We start from the raw sequence: 14,952 nt of genomic DNA, 5'->3' as shown, positions 1-14,952 counted from the left end.
ATGACATGAGATATACAGAGATTGATCTGGTTATTTCTGAAGGGAGGGAGTGGGGAGGAGGTTTGCATTGGGAGTCTCCTGGCAATCTATTGTTTTGGGAGGGGTTTTGCATTTCTGTATTACTTTTAACTTGTATATAACTGTAAATACTTGTGTGTGTATATATATATATGTATATATATATATATATATATATATATATATATATATGCTTGTAAATTGTGCTAAGCTGTGAAAATAGCTTTATTCCTTAACTTCCAGCCTGGCTGAGTCTAGTCTGAGTGATTTAATTGTTTGTGGGGGTGGGTAACTCCCAAACCATCACACATTTTCAGCAACTGAATACAATTCCCCCACTGGATTTTAGTAACTACAAATTGAGCATCTGATGTACCCCATAGTTGATAGTGAGATAGGGTAAACTTGCCTTTAGAGTTTTGCTATTTTCTCTGCAGACAATACAAGACAATCAGCTTGGAGTGAGATATGTTCTATAAGGCAGGAAGAGTAAATAGTGGCCTCATAGTGATCTGTGATAAATATGAGGATGTTTGTTAGCTTGTAGAAAAGGAACAGCAAAGCCTATAACATGCTGGTGGCCAAGGAGAGCAGTAAAATTAGGCCAGATCCACAGGCAGAATAGAATTGAGAGCACCCATCAGAAAGTATCCAGGATCAGGGAGCCCTGTATCTTGTCCCTGTCAGGCCAAAGACAGAAGCCTAAATGAAAAGAATTAATGGAATTGAGTTCTTGCTTGAAGCGTCAGTTGAAATCTCTCCTTGCCCACCTCGCTTCCACAGATGTCTCGGAACAACAGATATGAGACTATGGTTGAGTAAAACCAGTCAAACGAGGATGTGGATGATGGGCAAACTACATGAGAAGTGTTTTCACCTTCACAAAGGCCTACCACTCATATCATGACTACATGCACAAGGTAAAAAAGAAGAGTTACGTTTATAGGTGACTCCCTCTAAGGTGAACAGAGGGTCCACTATGTTAGGTAGACCCCCTTTGTAATGATATACATTGTGTTCCTTGAGCACAGGTTAAGGACATCATTGTGGTGGAGGGCCACATAGGCCCAAATAGCCTTGTTGTTGTGCTAGTTTGAAGCAAGTTAGAATATTTTGGTGAGAAAAACTAGATCATAGGCTGTGAAAAGAAAAATAACAACAACGGTGATGTCTACTTTCCCTTAGAGTCTTGCTGAAGAGGAATGTAAACATTAGATAACACTTTTGCCATTTTCTCTTCACTCTGCTTCTGGCTGGGCTCAGACTGAGCTGCATCTCCCTAACCTCTCCTGCCACTCACCTTTGCTTCTTAACCTCTTGGCTGAACCTCTATTCTTCCTTAGGACTGGGGTAAGGTTGAGAGGGGCAGGGGGAAGGTGCAGGGGTGGTTGAGAGCCCCTCCTGGGGACTCAGGTTTCTGGGAGGGGAGTTGTGCTTCTGTATTACTTTTACCTTGTATATTTCTGTATATAACTGTATATACTGTAAATAGCTGCTTGTATATTGTGGTATCTGTAAATAAATAGCTTCATTTATATTCCCAGAGCCGGCTGAGTTTAGCTGGGTGACTTCTAAAGTGTGTGGGGGGTGGGGTACACCCAAACCACCACAGTTGTGGTGGAGGGGCTGCAGCCCAAAATAGAGGCCTCCTTATACCTCTGCATGCCTGGACATGTTTTTCTGCCAGGACCCATGGTAGTAAACAGATTGTGTAACACACACACTCCCATTCTGTGAATCGCTGGGGTCCGCCCAGGTGATTCCCATGTTTGGGAGGGTCCAGGCAAACAGCTCCTGCCTATTAAGGTAAGGTTTGGCTTACTGCCAACCGAATTGATCACTTTAGATGGCCAAAAGGGCCATGAATCTCGGCCCACAGTCTATAAAGAGGGGTGCAAAGGTGCACCGTGTGTTCAGAGTGTTCAGACTTAGCTGTTCAGACTCCGCTCTCTGACCCTGCATGCAGTGTAGCTCAGCTCTCTGGTCCACATTGCAGCTCCGACCTGCACCCAAAGCGCTTAGTCACTCACACCCACATGCTTGGAAGTCAAAGCACTGCTCTGATGCCCACTGAGGCTCAGCCCTCTTACTTTTATCTCAAGGAGCAGTTAACCTGTCTGCATACCTTTAGAAGTGTGATGGAGGGTTGCACAGGCCTCAAATGACTATGTTTACAAACCTATTCATGCCCGGACATGTTGTCCCCCCAAAGGGTGTTGCCCTACCTATACTTGGGGTAAACAAGTTAAGGAGACAATGGGACACAATAGCCTTGGTGCCTTCCAGTCTGGGTTGCCTCCTTGAAGGTTGAAGTAAACACGTTACATAAGTATTTACTCATGTGCCTAGGGTGGGGAATCCACCTGAGCCCTCACCATATTTAGGGGTATCGGACCCTTGGACTTCAGCTTATTTGGTATGTTTTGGCCTGTTGCCAAGCCCTCATTGGACAGAATTGTGGCCCAAGGACCATCAATCGTGGGGTCAAAACTCATATAAAGGGACAATTCAGTGTCCCTGTGTTGCAGAGGGCAGGAACTGATACGTGGCCGAGTCGAGAATTTATCAAAAATAGATATTTTTTATTTTTTTCCAAAAACCCGCCCCCACAACTATATATACAAAGATTAATTTAGTTTAATAAACAGGTTCAGTTACATGAGAATTAATCTACAAGGATACCATTAATAATCTGAATATATTTGAAAGTCAGAAGTTGGAAAAGGACTCAGCTATTAATTAATAGCGGTTTCTTACTAAATTAAGCTAAGCCAAAGAACTTACTCAGGCTGGCTCGTGCGGTCTATGTTCCTCTTCCTTTCCAGCGGCTGCAGGAGTCGTTAAGGGTCGTTAAGGGTCGTTAGGCACACAAAGGTGTGCCTAACAGGAAAGCGAATCCTTGGTCTCTCTGCAGTCCAGGCACAGGGGAGTGTGTGAGCTCAGGCAAACACATACGTCCAGACACGGGCAAAATCCAAAGCGGGAACCCCAAAGGCGGGAAGACCCCCAATATTTATAACCTTGGCTAGACAAAGGGCAGAGTTACCACACCTTAGGTGCGAAAGCGCACAGCCAATCCCAGCCTGGCTCCAGCGTGGGAACTCACGGGGCAGTTGCCCCCCCTTCACAGGGCAGTCCTCCCCCCCTTCACGGCTGCAGGGCAGGCGAGGGGGGGGAAACCAGGCGGCTTTTCCCCTTTCCCCTCGAAGTCCGGGCAGGAGAGGAATTTAGGGGTACAGGACTCCAGGACACCCTGCTACCTCTCTCTCTCGCATCTTGCCTCTCGCTCCTTGCTGCCCTTTACCACCCACCTGCTGCTCCTAGCCGCTTCTAGCCGCTTTTGGGGACCACTGCCGCTGCGTGACTCCAGCCCACGGCATCTGCCCAGGGAAACTGACCAAGGCACTTCTGGCCAGCCGCCCCTCCAGCCGCCGTTCCCAGCTTGACCATGCCCATGGAAGCTCCAGACAGTGTGCCCCAATAACCCCTGAATTATTCAAACCCACGATATTTAGGACCATCGGAACTGACTCCAGCCAGTGAGTAACCGAGCAAACTCGATCTAAGCCAGTATAAACTCTCAATAGCTTACCAGTGGCACTTACACGCCACAGACTCTCTTCCTAAATCCTTTAAAACTTTTGCTAAATTTCCAGTTTGCTGTACATAGACATTCTGTAATATAATCTCAGAACTGCATACAAAGAACTTGTGTGGGGTAGTTGTAAATAAGTTTGGGGAGGGAAATTCCTTGTGTATATAATATTAAATTATTGAAACCCTTTTAAAATTTGGCCTCATGTTTCATTCCCCCAAAACCCAGATGAACCCCTTCACGACAAGAAGCAGAGCACATTCAGGCCTGCACCTGATACATACGGGGAGCCAACAGCCCCCTAAGCCTAGATCTAGCTGTACATACTGGCCTGCTATCTTGCATTTATCCATGGAGCTCAGTCTCCCAGCAGCCTGGCACACACTGCATTCCTGCTGCTATAGGCTGGAGAACCAGGACAGCAGACCTCTGAATTGTCTGCAAACCCACAAACACAGCCTCCTAGCTGTGAAAAGATTGTGCCAGAAGCTGCACGGACATTCTTCTCCTGTTCCTGAAATCCTGCCAGCTGACCATCCCTGGACATGCAGCATCCAGAAAACTAGCAGTGTCGAGGCTGAGACCACCTCACACCAGGAGAGAAGGTTAGAGAAAACCTGTTTACCCCAGAGACTGGGAACACTTATCATTTCTCCTCGCAAGCTGGGAAGATTCCAGCCTCACAGAGATCCAAACACAGGGCACAGGCTGTGATACAACCCTGGGAGGGTGATTAATAATTAAGGGCAACACATCTAAGTAAGCTTTAACTCCTTTGTAACATAAGTTGCCTCTACCTATAGAACAGACAGCTTCAGCCTCTGCTGGGCAAACAGCATAATTCTTAAACAGGAATTAAGCCTGAGGGAAACCTCTCTCTGTCTATAGTTGATGATATGTAACAATTATTAACCAAGTCCCTGTATATATATATATATATATATATATATATATAATATCCTAATTGTTTTCATAACCTTGCACAAAAGAACTATTCAGTGGTTGGGGGTGGCAAGAGTTTGTAAATATTAATTTTCATAAATATTTATTATAAAAAATTAATACAGCCTCAAATTAATTTCTCACCTCCCCCTAATAAGGGAGCAATAGAGAAACCCCCTCCACAACACATGTTTACAAGTCTATTATTGCCTGGACATGTTTTCCCCCCCAAAAGGTGTTTTTCTGCCCAAACCAGGGGAAAACAAATTAAGCGGACAAAGGAGCACAATAAGCCTGGTGCCTTCAAGTCTGGCCTGCCTTGCTTGCAAGGTTGAGGTAAATAGGTTGTATAAGCTCATGCGCTTCACGTGTGGGCCCACCTGTGCTTGCTCCATATTTGGGGGTACAGGACCTGTGGACTCTACCTTATTTGGCATGTTTTGGCCGGCTGCCAGACACTTATTGGACAGTATTGTGGCCAAAGGACCATCAATCTCAGCCCACATCTCATAAATAGGGCAATTCAGTGTTCCTGCCACCCTCCTCCACCCACTGCCCCTAGCCTCTTCATAGCCTGGGGCCACTACCACTGCATGGTTTCCAGCCCACGGTACTTCGCACCGGTCCAGAGGAACAATCGACCAAGGTGCTCCCAGCCAGCCGCCGCTCCAGCTCATTATTCCCAGCCTGATTGTGCCTGTGGAGTCTCCTCAGACGGCGCTCCCCAATAATATCTGAACTGAACTATTCAGATCCACGAGGGTCAAGAGCATCGCTTTTGCTACACATATTTGAGACCACCGAGACTGTGACTCCAACTAGTGATTAACTGAATTATCTTGATTTGAGCAGCTAGGAATTTCAGTGACTTTACCCGTGGCACTTTTATGTCACAAGACTCTCTATCCAAATCCTTTCCAAACCTCTACCAAATTCCTGAATCCTGCTGTAAATAGACATTCTGTAAAATAATTTCACAACCGCATACAAAGAACTTGTGTAGGTGAACTGTATATAAGTTTGGGGGGGGAATTCTCTTTGTATATATTATTAAATTATTTAAAACCCTTTTAAATTCGGCCTCATATTTTTACCCCCTAAACTCAAATAAAACCCCTTTCACAACAATCATGAGGAGACTTTCTAGCTCAGTACAGCCCTCTGAATATTGCTTATTACTGATATTCCCTATACGTGTACAGAAAGCTGTGACTTGTAGTCCAAGAATGATCAAAAGAGACTTCAGGACCTTGGGATGGTTGGTAAGAGAAGACAAGATGCTTTAACCTGCTGTCCTTGAGTATACTGGCAACAATGCAGCACTGTCAAGGAGATGACCCAGAGGCTCCCTAGGAGAATAGGAACAAGCAGGGAAATATTAGCAGAACACCTTAACAGAATTCAGGAGTTTTTTTCTAAGGTGTCAAGATGAATAGTCCCCACACAAACACACACACAGCATGGACAACAAACAGAAGGAGTAGCAACCTGCTGTACTTCTGGAAAGCCAGAATATAGTGGGATGAATCCTGTGACTGAAGGGGAAGGTGGAAGGGTGGTTGAGAGCCCCTTTTGGGGCCTTAGTTTTCTGCGAGGGGAGTTGTGTTTCTGTATTACCTTTTAACTTGTATATTTCTGTATATAACTATATATAATGTAAACATCTGCTTATTCGCTTGTATATTGTGCTTAGCTGTAAATATAAAGCTTCATTCAATTTCCAGTGCTGCTGAGTCTAGTCTAGGTGATTTCCAAAGTGTAGGGGGGTGGGGAAAACCCAAACCATCACACTCATAGACCTTAGGTCATTCCAGATCTGTAACATTTTCTCTTCTAACAAGTGTTTCTTAAATGTATAATCACATTTCTGTTCTGTGTTTAGTTAATGTAAGAACTAGGATAATACAATATCAGTTGAGTTATCAGCCTTCTTACAAAGTTTGAAAGCTTAAATATCAATGTATTTTTATATTGGATGTAAACCAGCACAATCTCCCTTTCTTTTGTGGGAAAGTCCATGTTTCATAGTGCTAAGTCAATATTTCTTGATCCTAACACTTTCTATAATGTGTGTGTGAATTTCCTGAGAAGAGGGAAAGTCAGGACTTCAGTTTCCTGCACCATAACAATCTTTAGTCCCATCTGCTAATTTACAGAGGCCTTGCTTGTACTCTGTCCAGCTTTACTATTGGGGTAATTGGGACAGATAGTCTTTCAGCAGTGATAAGTCTGTAGAGCTTCACTGAACACAGAAATGTAGTGGTATGCCAGCTTACATAAACTTGAAGACAAAGTCTTGAGCTGATAAGCACAAGGAGTTTTGGTCATTAGCAGAATCTTTACTGATATTTACTGGTATTATATTTTCAAGGTGATATTCCTGTCACAACATTAGTTATTGTAAATTGTTTGGAGTTGTATGCTCTGGAAATCAAATCAATGTCATTTCACATTAAACATCAAGGAGCAGGAGAGTAAAAGGAAATGCTAATCACAAGGAAAATATAAATAATTTTGTGCAAACATGTGAAAACGTGAGTTAGGATAAATAACCCAGTTATAGGAAATACATGACAGTACATTTTCTTCTCAGTTATCAAGAATTATGGAATCCCAGTATGCACTGGGCTGGAAGGCAGCTCCATAGACCTAGTCCAAATGCTTTGCATAAGCGAACTATTATTAAAAAATCCCTCATGTTTTAAAAGCAATGTGAGTTACATTCTGATCCCTATTTGATGCATCAAAAGGCAAAGGAAATATCTGTGAGTTGATGTATTTTATTTAAGAGGGAGCTTGAACTTGGACTTCTTCAATACAAGATAGAGAATCCCATGAATAAAAAACATTCCCACTGTTGGTTTGCAGATTTGCTTTGATGAAGGCATTAGAAAACAACAAATGTATAAAAGAAACATCATATGTCCACAGATTTTTAAGACAAATTGAATTTCCAAATTACAACACAGGAGGAACAGTGGAGAAATTAGAGATTCAAACAATGTCAAAGGATAGGATGATGCAGAATTCATGGGATTTTTCATAGAATCATAGAATCAACCAAGTTAGAAGAGACCTCCAAGATCATACAGTCCAACCTATCATCCAGCCCCAGCCAATCAACTGCACCATGGCACTAAGTGCTTCATCCAGTCTTTTCTTGAACATCTCCAGGGATAGTGCCTCCACCACCTCCCTGGGCAGCCCATTCCAATGGGAACCAATGGGAAATCACTCTCTCTGTGAAGAACTTCCTCCTAACATCCAGCCTTTACCTCCTCTGGCATAACTTGAGATTGTGTCCCCTTGTTCTCTTGTTGGGTGCCTGGGAGAAGAGACCAACCCCCACCTAGCTGAAGGTCTTTATGAGAGGAAAGCTACCAGCTTAGAGAATGACAGAAATATGGACGCATGTGTAAGAGTCTAAATCCTCTCTCTTGTTCGTCAACAAAGATAAAGATTGCCTTTGTTACCCTCTGGGACTCAGACTAGATGCTTGGCCGAAAGCACAGGGATGCATATCAAGAGACAATGCCTTGGAAACTCCCGGACCTCAGCCTGGTTGGAATGCCCAAGATGCCTACATTTTATCTCAGCTACCCTGAAGAGAAAAGGCTTATGTGTATTCAGGGTATGGACAGGTACAGCCAGGGAGGGGGTGGAGGCACTTCCCCCGGCGCTACTGCTGGACCCCTGCAAATGCATGAGAGTACACAAGAAGGTTTCCTGGGAAGGTGCACCTGGACATCGAGCCAGAAAACTGTATAAAAGGCAGGAGGAATGCCTGTCAAGGTATGCACTTCTACCAGACTACCAAAGGTGCACTTCCACCAGACCACCAAGCGGACCTCCACCAGAGTACCAGAGCTGCAGCATCACCAGAAGAACCCCTGACAAACTCCACAGAAGATCATCTCTGGACCACGCACCCGTCCCTCTCTCCCCCCCCCTATCTGAGACTGAGGGTAATATGATCCCAGCTCTTTTCCTTCCCTACTTCTTCTCTTCTCCATTGTTCTCTCTCCCCCTTTTCTCTCTCTCTCCCTCTGTTTTGTCCAACTTTATCCTTTAATAAATAGTTTTGTGGTGATACATGGTCTTGTTTGCACCTCAATTTCACAACACGGAAATCTGTAAGAACAGATCTTGCTCCTCTGGACAGAGATATTGTTAATCTCTGTTCTCTGGACCTTGACAGCATGATCAAATTAGTCATGCTTGTTTCTTCACTGGGCAATGGCAATTGCAGAGGAAAGGGCCCCTTGAAGAAGATTAGGTTACAGTGTACCAATAACTCTCAAATGCAAAGATCTATATCCAGATTAGCTGTTAAACTGAGTTGTTTTCAGGAACCTGAAAAAAAATCCATATGAAAGAAACACATAGTGAATCTTCAGCTCTCTCACAGGCCTTTTGCTGTCATTCTCCATAACAAAGAGCACATGAACTTGTAGTATCACCTGTATGGAAAATTCATATGTATTTTTAATAAATAATAAGTTCTGCTCAGCTGCTAAGTTTATGTATAAAGTGCATTGTATTCAAACAACTTACACACATGAGGATAAAGATGGGAAGAGGGAAGAGAGTAAGAAGCAGGAGAGAAAAGAGAGAGAAAAGAAAGAAATACTCCTATTCAGAGTGAAGAGGGACCAACATGGAGCAATTTGGCATCTTGAAAGTCCATTTGCAGAGTAGGTGGGGAACGTTCATACCTCAGGTTGGAGCTTCTCTTCTTTTATATGGCTGCCTTATTGAATATGTATTTTCTTCTAGGAATCACTTAGCATTTTCTAAAAATGATTTGCTTAGCCAGGCCCACTATCCAGTGGTGCTGGGTATGCTCAGTGTGATAGGGAGTTTCCAGGGCTTAGTCCCCCTTGTCCAGCTGATTTCTCTGAAATGGTGGCCAGTGTGGATCTGCTAAGACTGCAGTTGGGTTCAGAATGAACCTTAAAAAAGACGAAGCCTGTGTATTCCAGGTGACATTAGCTTGGTGTCCCAGTTGTGGTGGTCCAGAGTGGTGGTCATCCAGTCTATGCAAGTTGTCCAGTCAGGCAGGTCATCCCATGGCAACATGCACAAGATCACTCCATGTTCCCCTGGTTGGTCTCTTGTCAAGTCATTTCATGTTAGGGAGCTTTTAGGTTCTGAGCTCATGCAGGGGGATTTTGGGGACAGTGAGTGTAAACAGGATGCCTGATTAGCATTTCTCAGAAATTTAGCTCAAAACAAGTTTTTCTGAGATGCTGGAACATATTCGTTTGTCCCAGTCTCTGACAGGGGTGAGGTGGACATTAATATACTTCAAACAGAAAATTTTCAAAGGAACAATTTGAAAAGAAAGTTAACAACTTACCAATTTTGATAAATATGTTTGTTAAGGAAAGGATGAATTGCCTATTTATGCAATTGTTGTTAATAGATATCCCTATTAATAGATATTCATAATCTTGAAAAGGTCTCAAATAATAAACAGAGAGTAAAGCACCAGGATGTTGTTTACTCCAAATATTGCTCATGAAAATGTATAATTTCCAGATTGAATACATCCCCATTTAGAGAGTTTAATCAAAACAAGGAAAAGAACAGAAAAAGGAATAAAATAAGAAAAACAAGGTCATTGAAAAACAGTTTAAATTTTCAGATTCTTCTTACTAATTTCAACATAGCTTATAGCAGACTTCTAAAGGATCTATGTAGATTCTTTGATACATAAGTACAGTTTTCATATACAAAGAAATTAAATGTTGTTAATATAGTTTAAGAGAGTAGGGGGGGAAAAGGACATCAAAACAAATTAGCATCAATATTATAGGAGAAGTTAATCACTTGTTTGAATTGTTTTGTTAGTGTAATAGGTTAAAGAACTGGTAAGAACGGCTGTAGCAGAGCACAAGTACACATTCTCTTGAATTTGACACCAGTACGGGCTTGTAGATGCAAACAGAAATATTGCCTAATTCTTACAGAGTAACTTTCATCAAGATATCTCAAAAGTGGTTAAAAAAATGTTATAACATCATATGTTTCACTGTTTGAAATAGAGACTTGAAGAAGTGCAGTGACTCACAACACACATAAGCCCTTGAAGAAAATCAAGATCTTTTTATCCAGTTAGTATTCAATTTTGTAGGCTGCATTACTTCCTGGAGTCAAATGTGCAAATGTGTTCCCTTTCTTAAAGAAATCAGAAAGCAAAAGTGATGTGAAGCAAGTGTAAAGAATGACTACAATAAATAAATCGAAGAGACACTACAACTGTTTGCAGTGCAGCTGCCAGAAGACTGCTTCCAAATGTGAATTTCTAGTTCGAATAAATGTACAATGGAAAAGAAGTCTGTATTACAACATTGTAGTAAGAGATCTGAGTCAGATAGTATAATGTCCACTTAGCCATTTGAGAATTTAACAGTTTAATTAATGTCCCTAATTTAAGAGTTTCCTAGATCACATCAGACAAGGGGAAAAAAAAAAAAAAAAAAAACAACCAAAAAAATAAACAAACAGGCAAACAAACTAACCCACAAAAGCCCCTGAAACAAACAAAACAAAAAAAAAAAAGGTCAACCAAAATCCAAAACCAAAACCATCAGCTACAAGGAAATAACTAAAAGTTTGATTGAATATGTCTTAGTGGCTTTATTGATCTTTCTTAAAAAGACACATGCAGATACTGGTCTTACCATCAGAGACAGACTTATACTAGTGCTGAAGAACTCAACGAAAATGGTGTTACCTAGTTCTTTGTAATTGTCAGGCTCAGGTTCAAGCTGCATATGAAACTGTATATATAAGCCATCTAATTATGCATGCAAATACCTCATTTTTGCTCCAGTTGATTATTTGTCTGTGTAATTCCTGCAGTAAAGAATATATTAAGCCCAAGTACTTTTCTACATGCAGTTTAGAAAGCCTGAGGCTCATCAAGCAAACAATTTCTTCTCCAAGGGCAATAAATTATAGAACAGTGAAAGCAGCAGCTGTATGACCATCCATTGAGGACTAGAGCCACCTGTTCTGAAAGATGAAGGACCTTGCAATTAAGAAGAAATCTTCTGTGGAGGGCAGGCAAAGTTTCTTCTTGTTTCTCAGTATTAAAAGTTGGTGCACACAAAGTAACACAAGAACTGTGAATACTTTATCTAAATACGTGCCAGACTCTTAGCAATCCTGTGAAATTCATTACTTTAATAATAAACTATTTGCCAACAACTGTAACTTTAATATAATTTAGGTTGTTTCAGAAAACATTGCAAGGACTAAATTATTTTAAATATTTATCAGGTTGATTTCTACTGAAGTTCAGAAATTGGGAATGAAATGTATTAATCATCTTTATAATTGGGAAAATAATATGTTATAATAAAAAGATCTTCTCTGCCACTGCTGTTTACTTTTTTATCACATCTGTTTTTCACACCTTGCATGCAACAGGAATCAATAATTCATGTCTGAGTGAAAACTTCTGTAAAGGTTTATGTACTTCATACCAGTAGCAAAAGACCACTTTAAAACACCTCCCTTCCTATTTATGATCTTGCTTACCTTAATTTTAATATTAATAATAGAAGTAATATTTTTATTTAAAAATCAACACACCATGGCCAATTCAGTGCTATTAATGAAGAACAATGTAATTAAATTGTAAATACATTTCTAACACTTGCAAGTAAATTTTATATATAAACCAAAAGCCAAAGGCAACATTTGCAGAATTCTTATGATATTTTAGCAGACAAATTCCCATTTTGCAGAATAAGACTATTGGCACTGTGCAAGTCTCTTATTCCAGCTCATGGTCACCAGGAGGGAAGTTGAAAAGTTGGAATTTGACCTGTGTATCTACTGTATGCATATATTTACTGGAAGGAGAGGTGCAATATCCAGACTATAAATTAACATGATCAAGCATTCACATCGTGAGTGTGAGTGGCCTAGAATGTGCCTGAAAGATTTAGATCCTTCAGTATAGTGACTACAATCAGAGAAAAGGAAGTTTGTTTCTATCTTTTTCAAACTTATCCAGAAAATTTCTAGTACGTCCTTTGAAATGAAAGAAAATGCAAGAAAACAGAAGAATTGCATCCCAAAAAGGAACTATATGTTTAGGAGGAAATGGATTTCCCTCTGGAATTGAAAGAAGAGTAGGTGTATTGATTGGAGAATGCACCTTGTCAGTGGATAAGAAAGTGCTGTTGGGATCTTTCAGGAAAAAGTAGGGGTATCGACCATGCAAGCAGAGGCCAATGGGATGAGACTTAAAAAGACTAAGTTCAGGATTCTGCACGTGGGTCACAACAACCCCAAGCAGCACTACAGGCTGGGGACAGAGTGGCTGGAGAGGGACCAGGAAGAAAGGGGCCTGGGAGTACTGGTAAATAGTAGGCTACATGAGCCAGCAGTGTGCCCAGGTGGCCAAGAGAGCCAATGGCACCCTGGCCTGCATCAGGAACAGTGTGGCCAGTAGGACAAGGGAGGTTATTCTTCCCCTTTACTCGGTACTGGTCAGGCCACATCTTGAGTACTGTGTCCAGTTCTGGACTCCTCAATTCAAGAGAGAGGTTGAGGTGCTGGAACGTGTCCAGAGAAGGGTGACATAGCTGGTGAGGGGCCTGGAGCACAAGCCCTATGTGGAGAGACTGAGTGAGCTGGGGTTGTTTAGACTGGAGGAGGCTCAGGGATGACCTCATTGCTGTCTATAACTACCTCAAAGGAGGTTCCAGCCAGGTGGGGGTTGGTCTCTTCTGCGAGGCAACAAGCAATAGAACAAGGGGACATAGTTTAAGTTGTACCAGGGCAGGTCTAGGCTGGATGTTAGGAAGAAATTCTTCCCAGAGAGAGGGATTTGCCATTGGAATGGGCTGCCCGGAGAGGTGGTTGAGTCACCGTCCCTGGAGGTGTTCAAGAAAAGACTGGATTAGGTACTTAGTGTCTCTCCAGTTGTCTGGATAGGGCTCTGTGATAGGTTGGACTGGATGATCTTGGAGGTTTCTTCCAACCTGGTTGATTCTATGATCCCAGTACTCTGACAAGAGGAGCGTTGTGAGGTTGGCTGCCAAGAAAGAGGATGATTCCGTTGAGTTTAAGAGTGCTCTTAGGAAAGTTCTGTTTCTAGGCCAGGGACATCCAGATCAACAAGAGGAAGAGGAGAAGGATGACATCCAGGAATCCAACAATCCACTCAGAGAGGCCAGGGAAGTTAGAAAGGAATACCCAAGGAAATCAGGTGAGCCAATCCTAAGCTGCCAGGTGAGATGCTGTAGCATTGGTGCCAATGCCCTGCAGGTAGGGGACAAGTCTGCCAAGCAGCTAGAGCCACACACCAAGGAGAGTGGAGTGGACAAATACCTAGCAAGTCCTCTTGGTAAGGTTAGCTTGTGGATATGCCTCCTGTTGGCTGTGGCTATGAGATATCCTTCCTGAGACAATCTGACATGGACTGCTAAGAAGTGGAACACCATTGAGCAGGGAATTAAGGTTCTGAAGGAGTTTGCTGTGAAGGAAGTGCTTTATGGAGATCATGGCACACATGAGCCTGATGACATTCCTCTTGGAACAGGTCTCATGAAGAAGCTGATTAAGCTTGCTCCTTCTTCCTATGCTAACATCTTGGCTAGCAAGTTTCTATCAAGGAGCGATAATGGAAAGTCTTTACTGTTGGTGAGTTCACTGACCAGCTCAGGCAGATAGAGGACAGCTTGTCACATTCTGCCCTTGTCTGCTATAAAAACTGTACGTACAGAGATAAAGGATGACATCAAAGATAGCATGAAACAATTGAAGAAGGATTTTAAAATCTCCATTTCCAAACTGGTAAAAGATACCATCCCTGCATCATCTGAATGGGTGCGTGTTTCTGCCATCAGGAACAGAGGCCCACGTCCTGCAAGGCCATTCCAGCTCAGAAGGAGACAAATGTCACCCAGTGTCATGGAAGGTAGCAGAACACTTTAGAAGGCTTCATTTCTGCTAGAGTTGTGGCTCACATTATCACAAAAAACCAAAACAATATTTCCAGCAGTTACAAGGCCCCTGAGAAGATTCCTCCCTAGGAAGGGTAAAAGATAAACATTGGCCATGTTTTTGAGCAAAAGGCCTTGATTCCCATGGCACTGCTGGACACCTGTTGGGGGCCGACCTCTGGGTGGTCTTACAGGTTGTTTATGGTAAGAATTGTCCATTTGTATAGATTGATTATAATTTTGTACCAATCTGTAGAAGTAACGTAAAATTGCCTGAACTGCTTGAGCACACCCCTCTTAAACATTACAAAATGGTGTGTCTGCCTTAATTGGGGGCTCTTCCCATACTCTTGCACCTCGAAGCTCTCTTGCTCTCAACCCTGCACAGCCTGCTTGGCACGAAACCAGCAACTGACCGATCCTTGGAGGCCA

This window comes from Pogoniulus pusillus, chromosome Z (assembly GCF_015220805.1).
Source record: "Pogoniulus pusillus isolate bPogPus1 chromosome Z, bPogPus1.pri, whole genome shotgun sequence".
Lineage (NCBI taxonomy): Eukaryota > Metazoa > Chordata > Aves > Piciformes > Lybiidae > Pogoniulus > Pogoniulus pusillus.
Note: the sequence above shows the minus strand (reverse complement) of the source record.